Genomic DNA, 14,015 nt, shown 5'->3' on the forward strand with positions numbered 1-14,015 from the left:
TCATGGGAAATCCCAACGAGAGACTGGCATATACGTCTCATAGAAAACACCAAACTGAAATTCTGCAAGATACTCGTGATCAGCACCCTTCTGTATGGTAGCGAGGTACGCGCAACCAACGCTGAAGAAATTCAAGAGAAAATGAATTTATTCAACCTGGCCTACGTTGTCTCGGACGCGTCCTGGTCACATCACAGTAAGACAGGATTCCAAAACACCATAGCAACATAGAGGGCCATGTCCACAAATCTAACGTGTCAGCCCTCAGCCAGCGACGTGTCACATGACGAGACAAGGTCCGGAGAATGTCGAAGGAACAAAATTAATCCCAACGGCCAACTGGAGACTAAAGTATCGGCAGCCTTTACACCCTGACATTATAATTGTTTTATTTCAATCATTTGGCTTCTACGTGTCTGTCAGTTGATTATGTTATTTTAATCCATTTACTTACTTGTATATTTTGCTCAATTATTTTATTTCATTTTACGATGTGTTTTACACAAATCTATGGTACGCACTCTTAAGACCTGGCCAGCGCATTGGATTTATGCTAAGGTCAGGCATCTGGGTTTTTTTAACAGCTAATGAGGTGTAGCGTATATGCATCACCGCTACAGAGATGCATGAAAAAGACTTCGGATTTCTTTCTTTTCTTTAGTTTAACGTCTTTCCACTGGTAAGTGTTATTAGACGGATCCATCCCGGTAGTTGAGTTTGCGACCTTAAGATCATGTGGTCCGATGCTTGTGCCTTGATTTGGTGAAAGTTTCTTTGTTCGAGGGAGCGGAGTCAGCGAGTCTGTCCGGGTGGGAGGTCCGTCTGGCGAAGGAAGGTGATGTCCTGGGTGTTCAGCTGGCGTTCTGAGGAGGGGGCCACCCCACGATGTGGTCTTTCCAGCGTCTCACTCGTTTGATGTTAGCGCGCGCACCACGCGTTATTACGATGAATACAGCATCTGATTTCAAGGTCAAGCAAGGGCTCTCGTACGCCAACGGTAAGTATGAAAGTCTGTCGCGTATGACTATGACCGTCAGAACAGCAGTGGAGGCAACTGCTGTCTCGACTATCTGGACTGGAATGTGATTATAGTGGAGTGTCTTACCCAAGTTATATCCCCACTCTCTCAGCCAAGAGGGTTTAACGGCAGTCGGCGTTGGGGTGATCCCCAAAGGCCAACTAGTCCCCCAAGGCTGCAGCGCTATGAGCCTGTACAATCTTGCCTCCTAGTTTGAGAGTCACAGTCCTTCACACGGAATAAATGAGTAAATGAATTATATTCTACTCCTATTCAATTCTATTCATATTGCATTGGAGAAACCCTTGATCATACAGCTCTCACTTTGCTAATAGTTTAACTGTAAGCTTGTGTCAATCTCTGGCGTAAGCCTAGGGAGCCTGGCCCAATGCCCGTGGTAAGACTGATGTACAAAACTACGGATGACTGCCACTATCTTTACCGTGGTCCATAAAAAACTGTTTCGGTGGCTAACCATGAATACTTATCTTAACCACACGAAAACAAGTATGGATATATCAGTAATTAAACGCGGAGAGGTGATTCGCTGAGGGTCACACAGAGAAAATCAAAACAGTAATTACCGCCATACATCAGGATCAAAAGAAATGCACTGACGAATACCATTTCATGTCTCTCGAAAACCCAGTGCAGCCAAGAAGTTTGTGCGAACAATCTGAATGTCGAGTTATTGACCACGTCTTCAAGAACACGCGTATGGTGCATAGGGCGAGTGCTCATCTCATCAACACTTGATGGGAACGAGAAGAAAAAAGAAAAAAAAAACGAAGAAAAATAAATGGAAAGAAAACGTGTCTTTCTTGTGCGTGATGATATGTTATGATCATAAATACTACACCATTTACATAAGCATGAGCATGTTAGGTCTAAAAACTGGTGGAGAGAAAAATGAGTCGAGTTTGTGCGCGTGCGAGCGAGGTTGCGTGAGTGCGTATATATATATATATATATATATATATATATATATATATGCGTGTGTGTGTGTGCGTGCGTGAGTGTGTAGTCTTTTCTGTGCATTTTTTTCTGACTCCAAAACACTAATAACCCACCTTTAAGATGATTGCAAAAGTTACAACACACACAAATATCAAACTGAACCAGTGTATCCTAGTATAACAAACAGTATTAGAAATTACAACTGATATCAGTTCGAAACAAAATGGTTGCAGCGTTGCTTGAGACTACAGTCTGCTGTTCTCTCTCTCTCTCTCTCTCTCTCTCTCTCTCTCTCCCAGTGTGTGTGTGTGTGTGTGTGTGCGCGCGCGCGCGCCCCCCCGAGTGTGTTTGCTTGTGTGTTTGATTATGTGTGTGCGCGCGTGCGTGACTCGGTGTGTACCAGTGTCACGAGTGTGTGCGGCCGTGTGCTTGTTCGTCCGTATGTGCGTGAGTGCGTGTGCGTGTGCGTGTGCGTGTGTGTGTGTGTGTGTGTCTGCATTCAAGATTCGTAGTGGCAGTGTTCAACCATGCATTTCACAAAGACTGGTGATCCTCATACTCGGAAGTGACAACAAAACAGAGAAACCAATATGTGTTTCAAATAAGCAACACGTAGTTCATATATAGACCAGATAACCTTCGTGTCGCATTATGCACAAAGCAACAAGATTTTTTTTTTTTTTTTTTTTATGCTGTTGTTGTTATTGGTAAGATCCATCAGAAACGCAAGTGACTGCCCGTTGTAGAAAATCACATTCATAGTTATCGTCGACATCAGGTGACACATGGGAGGTAGCCTCTCTAAAAGACAGAATCGAGGAATTCTTCAAAACATTACGCAACAGAAGGTTATAGCCTGTCACTTTGCACAAAGATATTCACATAACAAAATCATTAGCCTGTCAAAAAGGGCAGAGATGTTCACGCAACAAAGTCATTATCATGTCAAAAGAAAACATGAGATGTTCACACAACAGAATCATTTGCCTGCCAAAGGGACACAAGAAATCATTGTTCACACAACAAACAAAATCATTAACCTGTCAAAATGATAGAAGAGATGTTCACACAACAAATTCGTCAGCCTGTCAAAAGGACACAGAAGTGTTCACGCCACTACCCACGACCTCTTGTTTATCGGTAGCCATCACTCTCTTTCTTCTCATCTTGTAACACACACACACACTCTCTCTGTCACGAATCCCTTAACCCCCCCCCCCCCCTCCCCTCGCCCCGCCCCCTCAGCGGAGACTAATTTACCAACCCTTTCCCACTCCACACACACACACACACACACACACACACACACGCACGATGCAGACAAGACACAGCCATAGGGGGCTAATTACGAACCAGTGACTCCACAGCACCCCTACCACAACCCCCCACCCCCCCACCCCCGCCGGCCCTCCCCCCCACCCACCCCCAACACCACCACCACCCGTCATAACCCGACAACGTCTGGCACTTAACGGCTCTGTAGGCCACGTAGATCCTTCCACACAGGAAAAGGAGCGGGTGAGTGTGTGTGGGGGGGTGGGGGGGGAGAGGGGTGGAGGGGGGGATCCCACCTGGCCGGGTATCAGGTAGTCCCCCCGGGGGCAGGGTTGGTAGGGGGTGGGGGCAGGGGTATAGGGGGATGGGAATGAGCAACAAAAGGCACACACGTCTGCACCTTGCCTGTCTACCTGCTGCTGCTGCCGATTCTCACTTCTCTTCTTGCTGCTCGTGGTGAGAAAGGCTGCACAGACCGACACCCGACCTTTGGCAGCAAAGCATTGGGAAATGTACGAGGTGCAGAGGGGGGAGTGTATTTGTGTGTGTGGGGGGGGGGAGGGGGGGGGGGGGGGGGGGGGGGGCAGGGGGGAGAAATAGATTGGAGACGGGAGAGAAGGTGCAGCGAAGAGTTGTCGGGAGTTTCGGGGTGGTTATGGGTGGGTGTTGGTGAACAAGGTGAAACGGAAGAAGGGCAAGGCCCCGAGTTCAATCGAAAATACAGTATATGATATTTCAGCAAAAAAATAAAATAAAATAAAATAAAAATAAAAATTGCACACACAAAGCCACACACCGACACACATGCAAGCATACAGACACGGAGACCCGGGCCCGGGAAAGAGGTACACACACACACACACACACACACACACACACACACACACACACACAGGGAGAGGGAGAGGAGCAGATATACAATGCCACAAATAGAAAGACGTGAGAGTGTGCAGACAGCGATTGAGACAGAGAAAAACATTGGGGGGCCGGGGGAGTGTTCACACACACACACACACACACACACACACACACACACAAGGGTGGGGATGGGTGAGGCAGACAGACAGACAGGAAGGCAGGCAGAAACAGAAAACCAAAAAGAGTGATATGCATACACGCATGCTCCAACCAACAAACACTCGCACGCTTCGTCTCTCCATACCAAGTACACCCCCAAAAATACATCTTTAAGTCCGCGGCTCCCTACACACACACACACACACACACATACACACACACGCACGCACACACACACACGCACGCACGCACGCACGCTCACACACACACACACACACACACACATTACCGGCAGACAGACAGCCTTAGCATTAACCAGAAATTAGCCTCATTACAGGCCATTGACAGACCGAGTCTGTGAGGCCAGTCGACATTAGCAGCTAATGACTATTTCAAAGCCCGAGTCATGGCTAATCCCCCACACGCGTTTACATTCTGTCAAGGTCTTAGCCACGCTGACTGGCAGAATGAAAACATTACACGGCAAATGAGCGATGCCACCACAATGAAGGCGCGTTATGGGAAGATCACACGCACACAAACATGCACGCATAATCCTGAGCGTGTCTGTGAATGTAACTCACCCCACCCACCCCACTCTCTCTCTCTCTCAGATACCTACACACACACTGACGCACAAACACATACATACACGTACACGCACGCACGAACACGCACGCACGAGCACGAACACACACACACACACACACACACACACACCCTATGTGTGACGGGACATAAAACAAAAATAATTACGCAGACATGCACGCAAGCACGCACGCACGCATGTACTCACACACACACACATTCTCTCTCTCTCTCTCTCTCTCTCCCTCCTCTCACCCACACGTTGATAAACGTGTTCGTGCACTATTACAGCCCGCTAAAACGGAAAGGGATGGAACGCGAAAAAAAAAACAAAAAAACGTTGGCTGAAAAAAATGACTTACCAGTTAGTTCCCTCACTTGTATCTTGAGGAGAAGATTCTCATACTTGTGTTCTCTGCAATCGGTTTTGACAGTTCTGTCTACCGATATTAGAACTCTGCGATCTGTCAGAGTCGTCCATCACAGTAGTCGTTGAAACCGATACAGAAATCTTTTCAAAACTGTCTCGTACTCTCGTTCATCATGTATGTGTACTCGTATAATTCGTAACTACGGGGAACAAAATGAGTGCTTCAAAGTGTCTTGTTTTCTATTGTCATCAATTATTACGATTTATGAACTTAACAAAATTACATGCTGTTACTCGGTTAAACGGTTAAATAAAATGGCATGTAGTTGTTTTTTTTGTGTGTGGTTTTTTGTTTTTTTTTTGTTTTTGTTTTGTTTTGTTTTTTGTCTAAAAATCACCAGAGACTCTGAACTTTGCAAAATTACGTGCATTCATACTCAAGTTACATTAAATGCTCCCAATCACTTCTGACCCACTGAGAAAATAGGCTACGACTGGTGAAGGATATCCCTTAAGGGCAAAAAGTTCACTTTTTTCTCTTTTTTTTCTTTTTTTAAGAGGGGTGGTGGGGCATGGGGATTGGGGGCTGGCTTTGTTTCCAACTCCAGCTAGGTTCGGGGGGGAGACCAGCCAACTGGTAATTAACGTGTTTATTTTTTCTAAAATGTCCCCGAAGTTTTCCCCCTTCCCGTCTGTTTACGTCTCTCAACAGGTGAAGCGTTTCTCCCCTTTCATTCCTTGCCAGCAGTAAGCAGTTTGGTTTGGAAGAGAGACAGACAGTCAGACAGAGACTGAGACAGAAAAACAGACAGACAAACACACACAGAGAGAGAGAGAGAGAGAGAGAGAGAGAGAGAGAGAGAGAGAGAGAGAGAGAGAAATGTCTGAGATCGAGACAAATGACTGCCACAATTTTCCAAAACCGCTTCAAGCTGATTTTAGAGGGCCAATTTTAGTTATTGCACAAAGGGATATTTTGTCGAAAACGGAAAAAGCACGAGCAATCTGAACCTGAGTTTCTAACCCTGTTCAAAGAAGTATGTTTCCTCAGCACATATAATTATATGTATCATGAAGGTACAAATAGACAAACGGGAAAACAATGTTGTTATGATCGATTACGCTAAAGTAGTATATTCCCAAGCCAGCTTCCTGATCACAATTTGAAAGACTGAAAGATAATTCAATGAGACATGCGTGTACGCGCCGCGCGCGTGTGTATCAGTGTGTGTGTGTGTGTGTGTGTGTGTGCGTGTGTGTGCGCGCTCCATTGAGTGCGTGCGTGCGTGTGTATCTGTGTGTAGGCGCGTGCGTATGTAGTATGTGTGTGTATGATTGCGTGTGCGTGTGTATGTGCCGGTGTTAAATGTTGCAAGTTCCGAGTGCAGTTTGCATGCACACGGTTGTTCGTGCTCCCGTGCTCGTGTATTAAGAGGAGTGATGTGAGTTCCCTAGTGTGTCCATGGCCTTAATTCTTTTGAGGACACGGCCGGGGCTGGTTTTTCGATCGCGTTTCTGGTTTTGTGCCGATGACTGCTATTGAAGTGTGTGTGCATACACAGCCACAAACAGAGACACACAAACACGCGCGTGCGCGGTGTGCGTACGTGTGTGTGTCAGTGTGCGTTAGTGTTTGTGCCGTGCTCTGTATGCGCGCGCGCGCGCGTGTTTGTTTCTGTTTTTTTGTTTGGGTTTCTTTTTTTTTTTGGCTTTGTTTTGTTATTGTTTTGTTTATTTGTTGTTGTTGTTTTTTTTTAATTTAGTGTGTGTGTGTGTGTGTGTGTGTGTGTGTGTTCATGCCAGTGTGTGTTCATCAGTGCCACTGAGTGTGTGTGCCGTGCGCGGTCGTGTGCCGGGTTTGTCACTAGAGCTCAGAAGTGCTTTGTATGCGTGCTTGCATGCATGCGTATGTATGCGTGTGCGTAAGCACACGTTACCTGTGTGTGTATGGCTGGCTGGGTTATAAATTGACAAATAAGAATTTAATGAGCATGAACTAAAGTGACATGAAAGCACGCAAAGACAGGTCAGACAGAGACCACAAAACTTGTTATACTGACCCAACTGTGACTGGGAAACGGTCTCACACCTGTGCTGCAGCAACCATGTAAACATCTCTGACCCTTTTTCTTGTAGACGGTGCACATACTTCAAAACTGGAGGAGGGGCATTTAAAAAGGAGGAATGAGAACAAGGCAAGGAAAGAAGAAAAAAAATTTTCACCCTTGATTCGCTACTTTTTGATAATTTTGACGGTCCACTCTCTTCACAAAGCTCTGTCGTTGATCCTTTCTAGTTCCTTTGAACGGCCAGCTCCTTGTGCACACTGGGCATTGACCAGTCTCCTCGAAACAACTTTTCTGTTTCAGCTCTGCTGTTTACCAGTTTGACCGACGTGGTGTCGTCTGCCATGATTACAGGGGAAGTAACTCTGAAGGTACAGCGTGTTCAAAGTAGAATGGTTCCCTCCCTTCATTGAACATTCTTATTTTGTCGCTTGAATTTCTCGTATGCATGAGTGCGCGCGCGCGCGCGAGTGTGTGGGTGTGTGTATGCGTGTGTGTGTGTGTGTGTGTGTGTGCGCGCGCGCGTCTGTATATGCATGTAGGCACCAGAGAATTTATTGTATTACTTTTTGTTGTTGAACCAGATTTCTCTGCATCAAATTTAGGCTGCGCTCCTCTTCTCCTTCTTTCCGTTCCACGACCAACATCGATTTGCCGATGACTCGTGTCTCCATAACCCACCGAACACCGACATGGGTTACAGGATCTTTAACATGCGTATTTGATCTTCTGCGTGCATATACACACGAAGGGGGTTCAGGCACTAGCAGGTCTGCACATATGTTGACCTGGGAGATCTGAAAAATCTCCACCCTTTACCCACCAGGCGCCATCACCGAGATTTGAACCCAGGACCCTCAGATTTAAAGACCAACACTTAAACCACTCTTTCTACAATTTTTTTCCTTGGGAAACTCTCCCAAGAGAAGGACCTAAAGAAAATCTGAACCACCCTTCTTAATTAAATTATATTTTCTTTTAAAAACTGTGCAGTCCTTCTTTTATATGATTTCAGTTTTCTTCCAAAGTCAATTCCTTTCGAAGTCCCTTGTTTCCATTTACTCCATCGTTTGAACTGGCTGCATAGACTAAGAAACTGTGAAGAATAATTTGGAGAGACTACATAGAAGTTTGATTCATTTCTTGTCTTCGAAGTAAACAGAAAACAATCTGTTTTTCTTCTGGGGTTCTTGTTTTTTTGTTGTTGTTTATCTTAGTTTTGAATTAGGTGTTTCTTATCTGCTTCCCATAAAGTTGAAATTTCTTTCCTTCTCACAATTTTCTGTAGCGTCTTTCTCTTCCACAAACTTTAAGCAAGCATGTTCATTCACATTTGCAAATAATGGTCACTTTCTCAGTCTCTCAGACGTCAAAATATACACATCAGTCAATCATTAATTCAGACAGCAAAGAAACTCAACACAAAGCAAGAAATGTGTTTCATTGTTTATTCAAAAGATTTAAGGGACAATACTTATATTCAAAGCACTACTTTGTTCTTGTGAAAGGTTTTTAAACATCTAAAAAAAAAATTAAAAAAAAAGAAGTGTGTTGACCAATATACACCACATCACAAAATATGTCCAAATGGAACCTAAAAATATAGGTCCAGAAATTGTTTATCATAAGACTGAGCATCTTCCATTGGATCTACACAGTCAGATCAAACATGTCTTCAGGAACTTATAAAAGAGACACAAAATAGTTATAAAAAAAAGGCAAAGAAAAATGGTGCAGTTAAGAAACACTATGTATGCTGTTAATCATAAACAGAAGAGACTATCAACTACACTAATCTAAACAATGTGATGCTCGTGCTGAAGAAATACAGTATCCAAAGAAAATTATGATATAATTTTTATATGTATCCTTTTTTTTTTCTTTTTCTTTGTCCTTTTTGTGAGTGCAGCATTCATTACACATAAGTAAAATACTGAGACACAACAAATATTCATCAAGTGCCATGACAGTATTTGAAGATAGCAAAAACGTTAATCCGAATGTAAAATATTCATCAGAATGTAAGAGAACATTCATATTCATACAAAAAGAAAACAAAAACACTTACTGATACAGACACAGTATATAAACCGTCAAGATGAAAAAACACATTAAAAAAAAAAGAAAAAAAAGCAGTCATTATACAAAATGTACCCATGGAAAGTTGAAGAGAGGAATAACTGGAAAGGACACCATATTCACCACTTGCGTACAATCCACACTTATTTACACAGTGCAGTAAAGACATCAACAGTCCCAGTCAATCCCCCCCAAAAATGAAAGCAAAGAAATATATAACAGGTGAATCCCACCCAACTCTTTCCAAATGCGTCTGGATGTTTGTAGCCTTATTTTTAATGAAAAGATTTCATTGAAATATAGAACAGTTGATGCTATTTGGCAGGCACATGAATGTTTATCATGTTTGATCCATTAGGCAACAAAACTGAACATGATCCAGACCAACTGAGTCACGCTCATGTATGCAACAGCAAATGACTTGGATTTTTAATTGATTATTTTTATCCATAGAAGTTAAAAGAATCCTTCACTGAAACATTAACAAAACCACAACCAAACACCCTCAAATAGCAGTGATTTATTCAATCCTTTTACATTCTTTTTTTCTGGACAAAATGGGCCATGATGGTCATAGTACTTATCTTTGTGATCTATCTGGCTCAAAGTAAGAATTAAAAAACCACATAAAAACATTAAACAAAGAACAAGAACAGGAACAACACCATCACCAAAGACACTAACAAACAATGTAGATACACCTTAATAACCTTCCAAACTATTTCAAATTCTAAGGTCCATCACAAGTAAGATAATATATTCATTATATGAACCCAGTCCTGCAAGAGTCCCACACTTTATGAAAGGCTAACGTGTTTGCTTATATTTCATTTGAGTTGTTGTTGTTGTTGTTTTTCGCTTACATCTTATTTACATTGAAGAATACCAGAGAGCCTGCAAATAATTGCCAAACCTGCATCAAATCTAAAATCAGATAAATTTTCATTTAAAACTGAATGCTTTGTTCTAATTTTAGCAAGGACCCTGCAAGACGATTATGAATGATTGATCATCCAACCAGTCAGGTTAATCAGCAAGTAAACTTCCTGCTTCAATTCACAGGATGATCTCACCATGCTGTGGGCACGAACACGCAAATACACGTGCACATGACACGGTACACATCCTACGCACATGGCATCCATAAGTGCACACCCAACAGTACACATTCCTTTCAAAAAAGGAAAAGAAATGGGAAGAAAGACTGAACTGTCTGAAAAACAACAACAAAAACAACAACAACAAAAGGCCATGTTACTGCTTACAGCTCAGCAACAAACATATGGTGGCCATTCAGGTATCTTTTCCTGTGGAAAATCCCAATCAAAATTAACCAAGTTCAAACACAAATATCCAACCAAGGCCAAAGAAATGAACAGAAGTGAACATCTTACCCAACAGGTAAAATGAACAAATAACAAATTCCAACACAAAACATTGACTGCAAAAGAGCAAAAGAATGGTCCAATCAAACCAAAGGAAACCACTACATAGCCAATGAGAATCCATTTAAAACTGACCAGTCAAATATGGGCAAAGAAACAGCTTAAGTTCCAGTTTCAAGATGGTGTCAGGACATGTGTACTGATCCATGTGGACTGCACAAGATCTGCTGTATTTGAAAAAAAAAAAAAAAGTCCAGCAGATGCCTGACATTCCAATAAACACAACATGCTGATCAGGTCTTGAGTAAAGAAACAAAAACAATACAAAACCCATCAAAACTGATCAAATGAACAGGAGAACAAAAGAAAAAGAAATCTGACAGATTCTGAATCATCATCCACATAACTTTTCCCCACAAATGCTACAACTCAGGAAGCTGATGTGAACCTCTTTGACTGGAATAATCAAACTCAGTGACAGATGAATTATCTCCTAAATGCACATCCCCGTACAGCACCATTTGAACCACACACAAGAAGCGAAGAAGGGATTCAAGACAGACCGAAAAATCATCAATATATAAAACTGAAACAAATCTACAGATCTTGATGATGCTTTTCACAGCCAAAGAGTTGTGTCATAAAGAAAGCAAGAAAAAAGAACACACACAATGAAAAACCCAAATTCAAGCACAATAATCATCAGCAAACAAATTCAAAGCCAGACACCAACTGTATCAAAAACTAACAGATTCAGAAACTAACCAAATCAAAAACCAAGAGAATCAAAGAGCAAACAAAATCAGAAACCAACCAAATCCAAAACCAACAAAATCAGGAACCAGCACAGTCTATGTGAAACATCTTCAGTTCCTCTTCCAAATACTGTTTTTAAATTATCCGATGCATGCACTAACACTTTCTTATTAACAGCATAATCAGATATAAATTTCATCACAGAAAGAGGCAGGGTCTGCAAACAGCTAAGATGGGAGCATAGTCTCCTATCTTTTATTACATGGGTCAAATTGTGAAGTGACCAAATATAAAGGAAATAGGGATCATTTTCAGATATCGCCAAACTCATATGAGAAGGCACTGTGAACACATTCTAGATCTGGACATGCAAACCATAGTTTTTACTATGTTATCCAAGGTAAACCATAGGAACATCTTTTTCATCCATGTCTCTAGAATATTACATTTGTATTATACTATACACCATCAAAATATTACTATAACATGCATATGGATATGTTACAAACAATCAAAGGTTTTTTCTCTTCGTTTCTACTATACTTTATCTCTACTATGCTAAAAACTCTTCACATATTCAAAATTATATATATATATATATATATATATATATATATATATAATCATCAAAGTACCTTTTATATTGTTCTCAAATTCTAATAAATAGTATTTTTTTATCCTTGGGGAGTGGAGGTGGCATTGTTGCTTGCTTGTTATTTTGTTTGTTTGCATCTTAGTTTAAAAGTAGAGTGATAAAGAATGGCACCGGCTGTCATGCCTTTTGTTTCAGTGGAGAGACAGACAGACAGACAGACAGAGAAAGAGATAGATGGGCAGACACAGAAAAGTGGGTGACCAGAAAAAGTAAAGACAGCAAAAACACACAGAGAGACAAAGATTTATACTGGTTATCCAGGTGACAACCAACCATTAAGGTCTTCACCACACCTATCCAAACAAAACAAAAATCAGACAATGCTTGAAACTTTCACACCAACAAAGAGGAGACGCATTAATCCACATAGCCAACTCCCTAATCTCCCCCCAATCCCCCCCCCTCCCCCAAAAAAATATATCCACCTGATAGAATGTTCATTCAGCACCAATGCCAGCCCTCTTAAACACAAAAGTCAACAGACTTCTGAAGCAAAGCATCGTCCTATAAATCTTATCACCAAGAGTTTTAAAAAAAATAAAGAACAAAAAGACGAAAATGACATACAAAAGAGATAAGATAAACGAAGAAAAGGAAAAAAAAAACGGCATGAAAGTGACATGCAAAAGAAATAAGATTTTAAAAATGGGAGAAAAAAGGCAGAAAACATCTCAAGACAACAACAGAAAAGAGGAAATTATCTGCTCCACAGAACTTCCAGGAAATGGGATGGAGCAGAGTGGCGGAAACAGACAAAAGACAAATAAAGAAACAAAAAATCCTCATAATTGAAGCTAATATGCAAAGCTCTAATCAAATGAAATACAAATATCAATTCTTCAAAACACTTTTAAAAATCCAACACCTGAAAATTCCAATGCCTAAATTCTGCCACAGCACCCCCACTTATCTTTACCAAAGGCTAAAGAGTGAACTTGTGCAGCTGTTTTTCAACCCTGCCTCACACTTCAACACTTCAACTTGTCTGAACCTTGCAAAACAATGTAAGCACAATAATCCTTCTCTGCCCAAAACTGACACAACAGGGGAAGAAAATGTACGCCCCCCAAAAAATTGATTTCTGAGACTGAAAACAGTCGTTTCAACGTAAGACAATGATTCAACACATCTCATCCACATTACAGATGGAGAGAGTAAACTATCACAAAGAAAAGAAAAAGTCAGTAATGAATGTAATCAGTATAGAAATCAGAACACAAAAAGTCTCCATCTTTGAAACAGAAAATCACAGACTGGAAAGATCAAAACAAAACAAAAAAGAACAAAAAACATCACATGGTCAATGCTTGGGACTTTAAGTGCAAGACCTGCATCAAAAAACAACAACAACAACTATATATATATGTGTATATATTCATGCTTCTGCATGATAAAATTCCTCAAAACATGACACCTGACACATGTCAGTTTGATACATGTGGGGATTAAAAATCCAAGCTGATATGATCTAAGTTGTACCCTTTCAACATATGCCCCATCAAAATGTAATGCTCACAGACAACAGCATAAATGCAGTGTCAGTATCAGTATCAGTAGCTCAAGGAGGCGTCACTGCATTCGGTCAAATCCATATATGCTACACCACATCTGCCAAGCAGATGCCTGACCAGCAGTGTAACCCAATGCGTTTGGTCAGGCCTTGAGAAAAAAATAAATAAATAAATAAATAAAATGAAATAAAATAATAAATAAAAATAAATAACAATAAAAATAAATTAAATAAAATAAATAAAGTAAAAAACAACAACAACAACAAAAACAAATGCATACACATGAACTATACTGATATCATGAACAATCCAACCCAAACTATCAAAATCTCCTCCAA

General features: G+C 41.3%; 1 protein-coding gene across 1 annotated transcript in view; it reads right to left on the reverse strand.

Annotated features, from left to right (window-relative positions):
- The window catches only part of LOC143292220 (netrin receptor UNC5C-like), a 180,641-nt gene extending 173,266 nt beyond the window's left edge, over positions 1 to 7,375 (reverse strand). Inside the window, exon 1 of the mRNA XM_076602406.1 lies at positions 7,286 to 7,375. The gene's annotated coding sequence lies outside the window, so the exon portion shown is untranslated. The remainder of the gene's footprint in view (positions 1 to 7,285) is intronic.
- Positions 7,376 to 14,015: the final 6,640 nt, after the last annotated feature.

This window comes from Babylonia areolata, chromosome 18 (assembly GCF_041734735.1).
Source record: "Babylonia areolata isolate BAREFJ2019XMU chromosome 18, ASM4173473v1, whole genome shotgun sequence".
Lineage (NCBI taxonomy): Eukaryota > Metazoa > Mollusca > Gastropoda > Neogastropoda > Buccinidae > Babylonia > Babylonia areolata.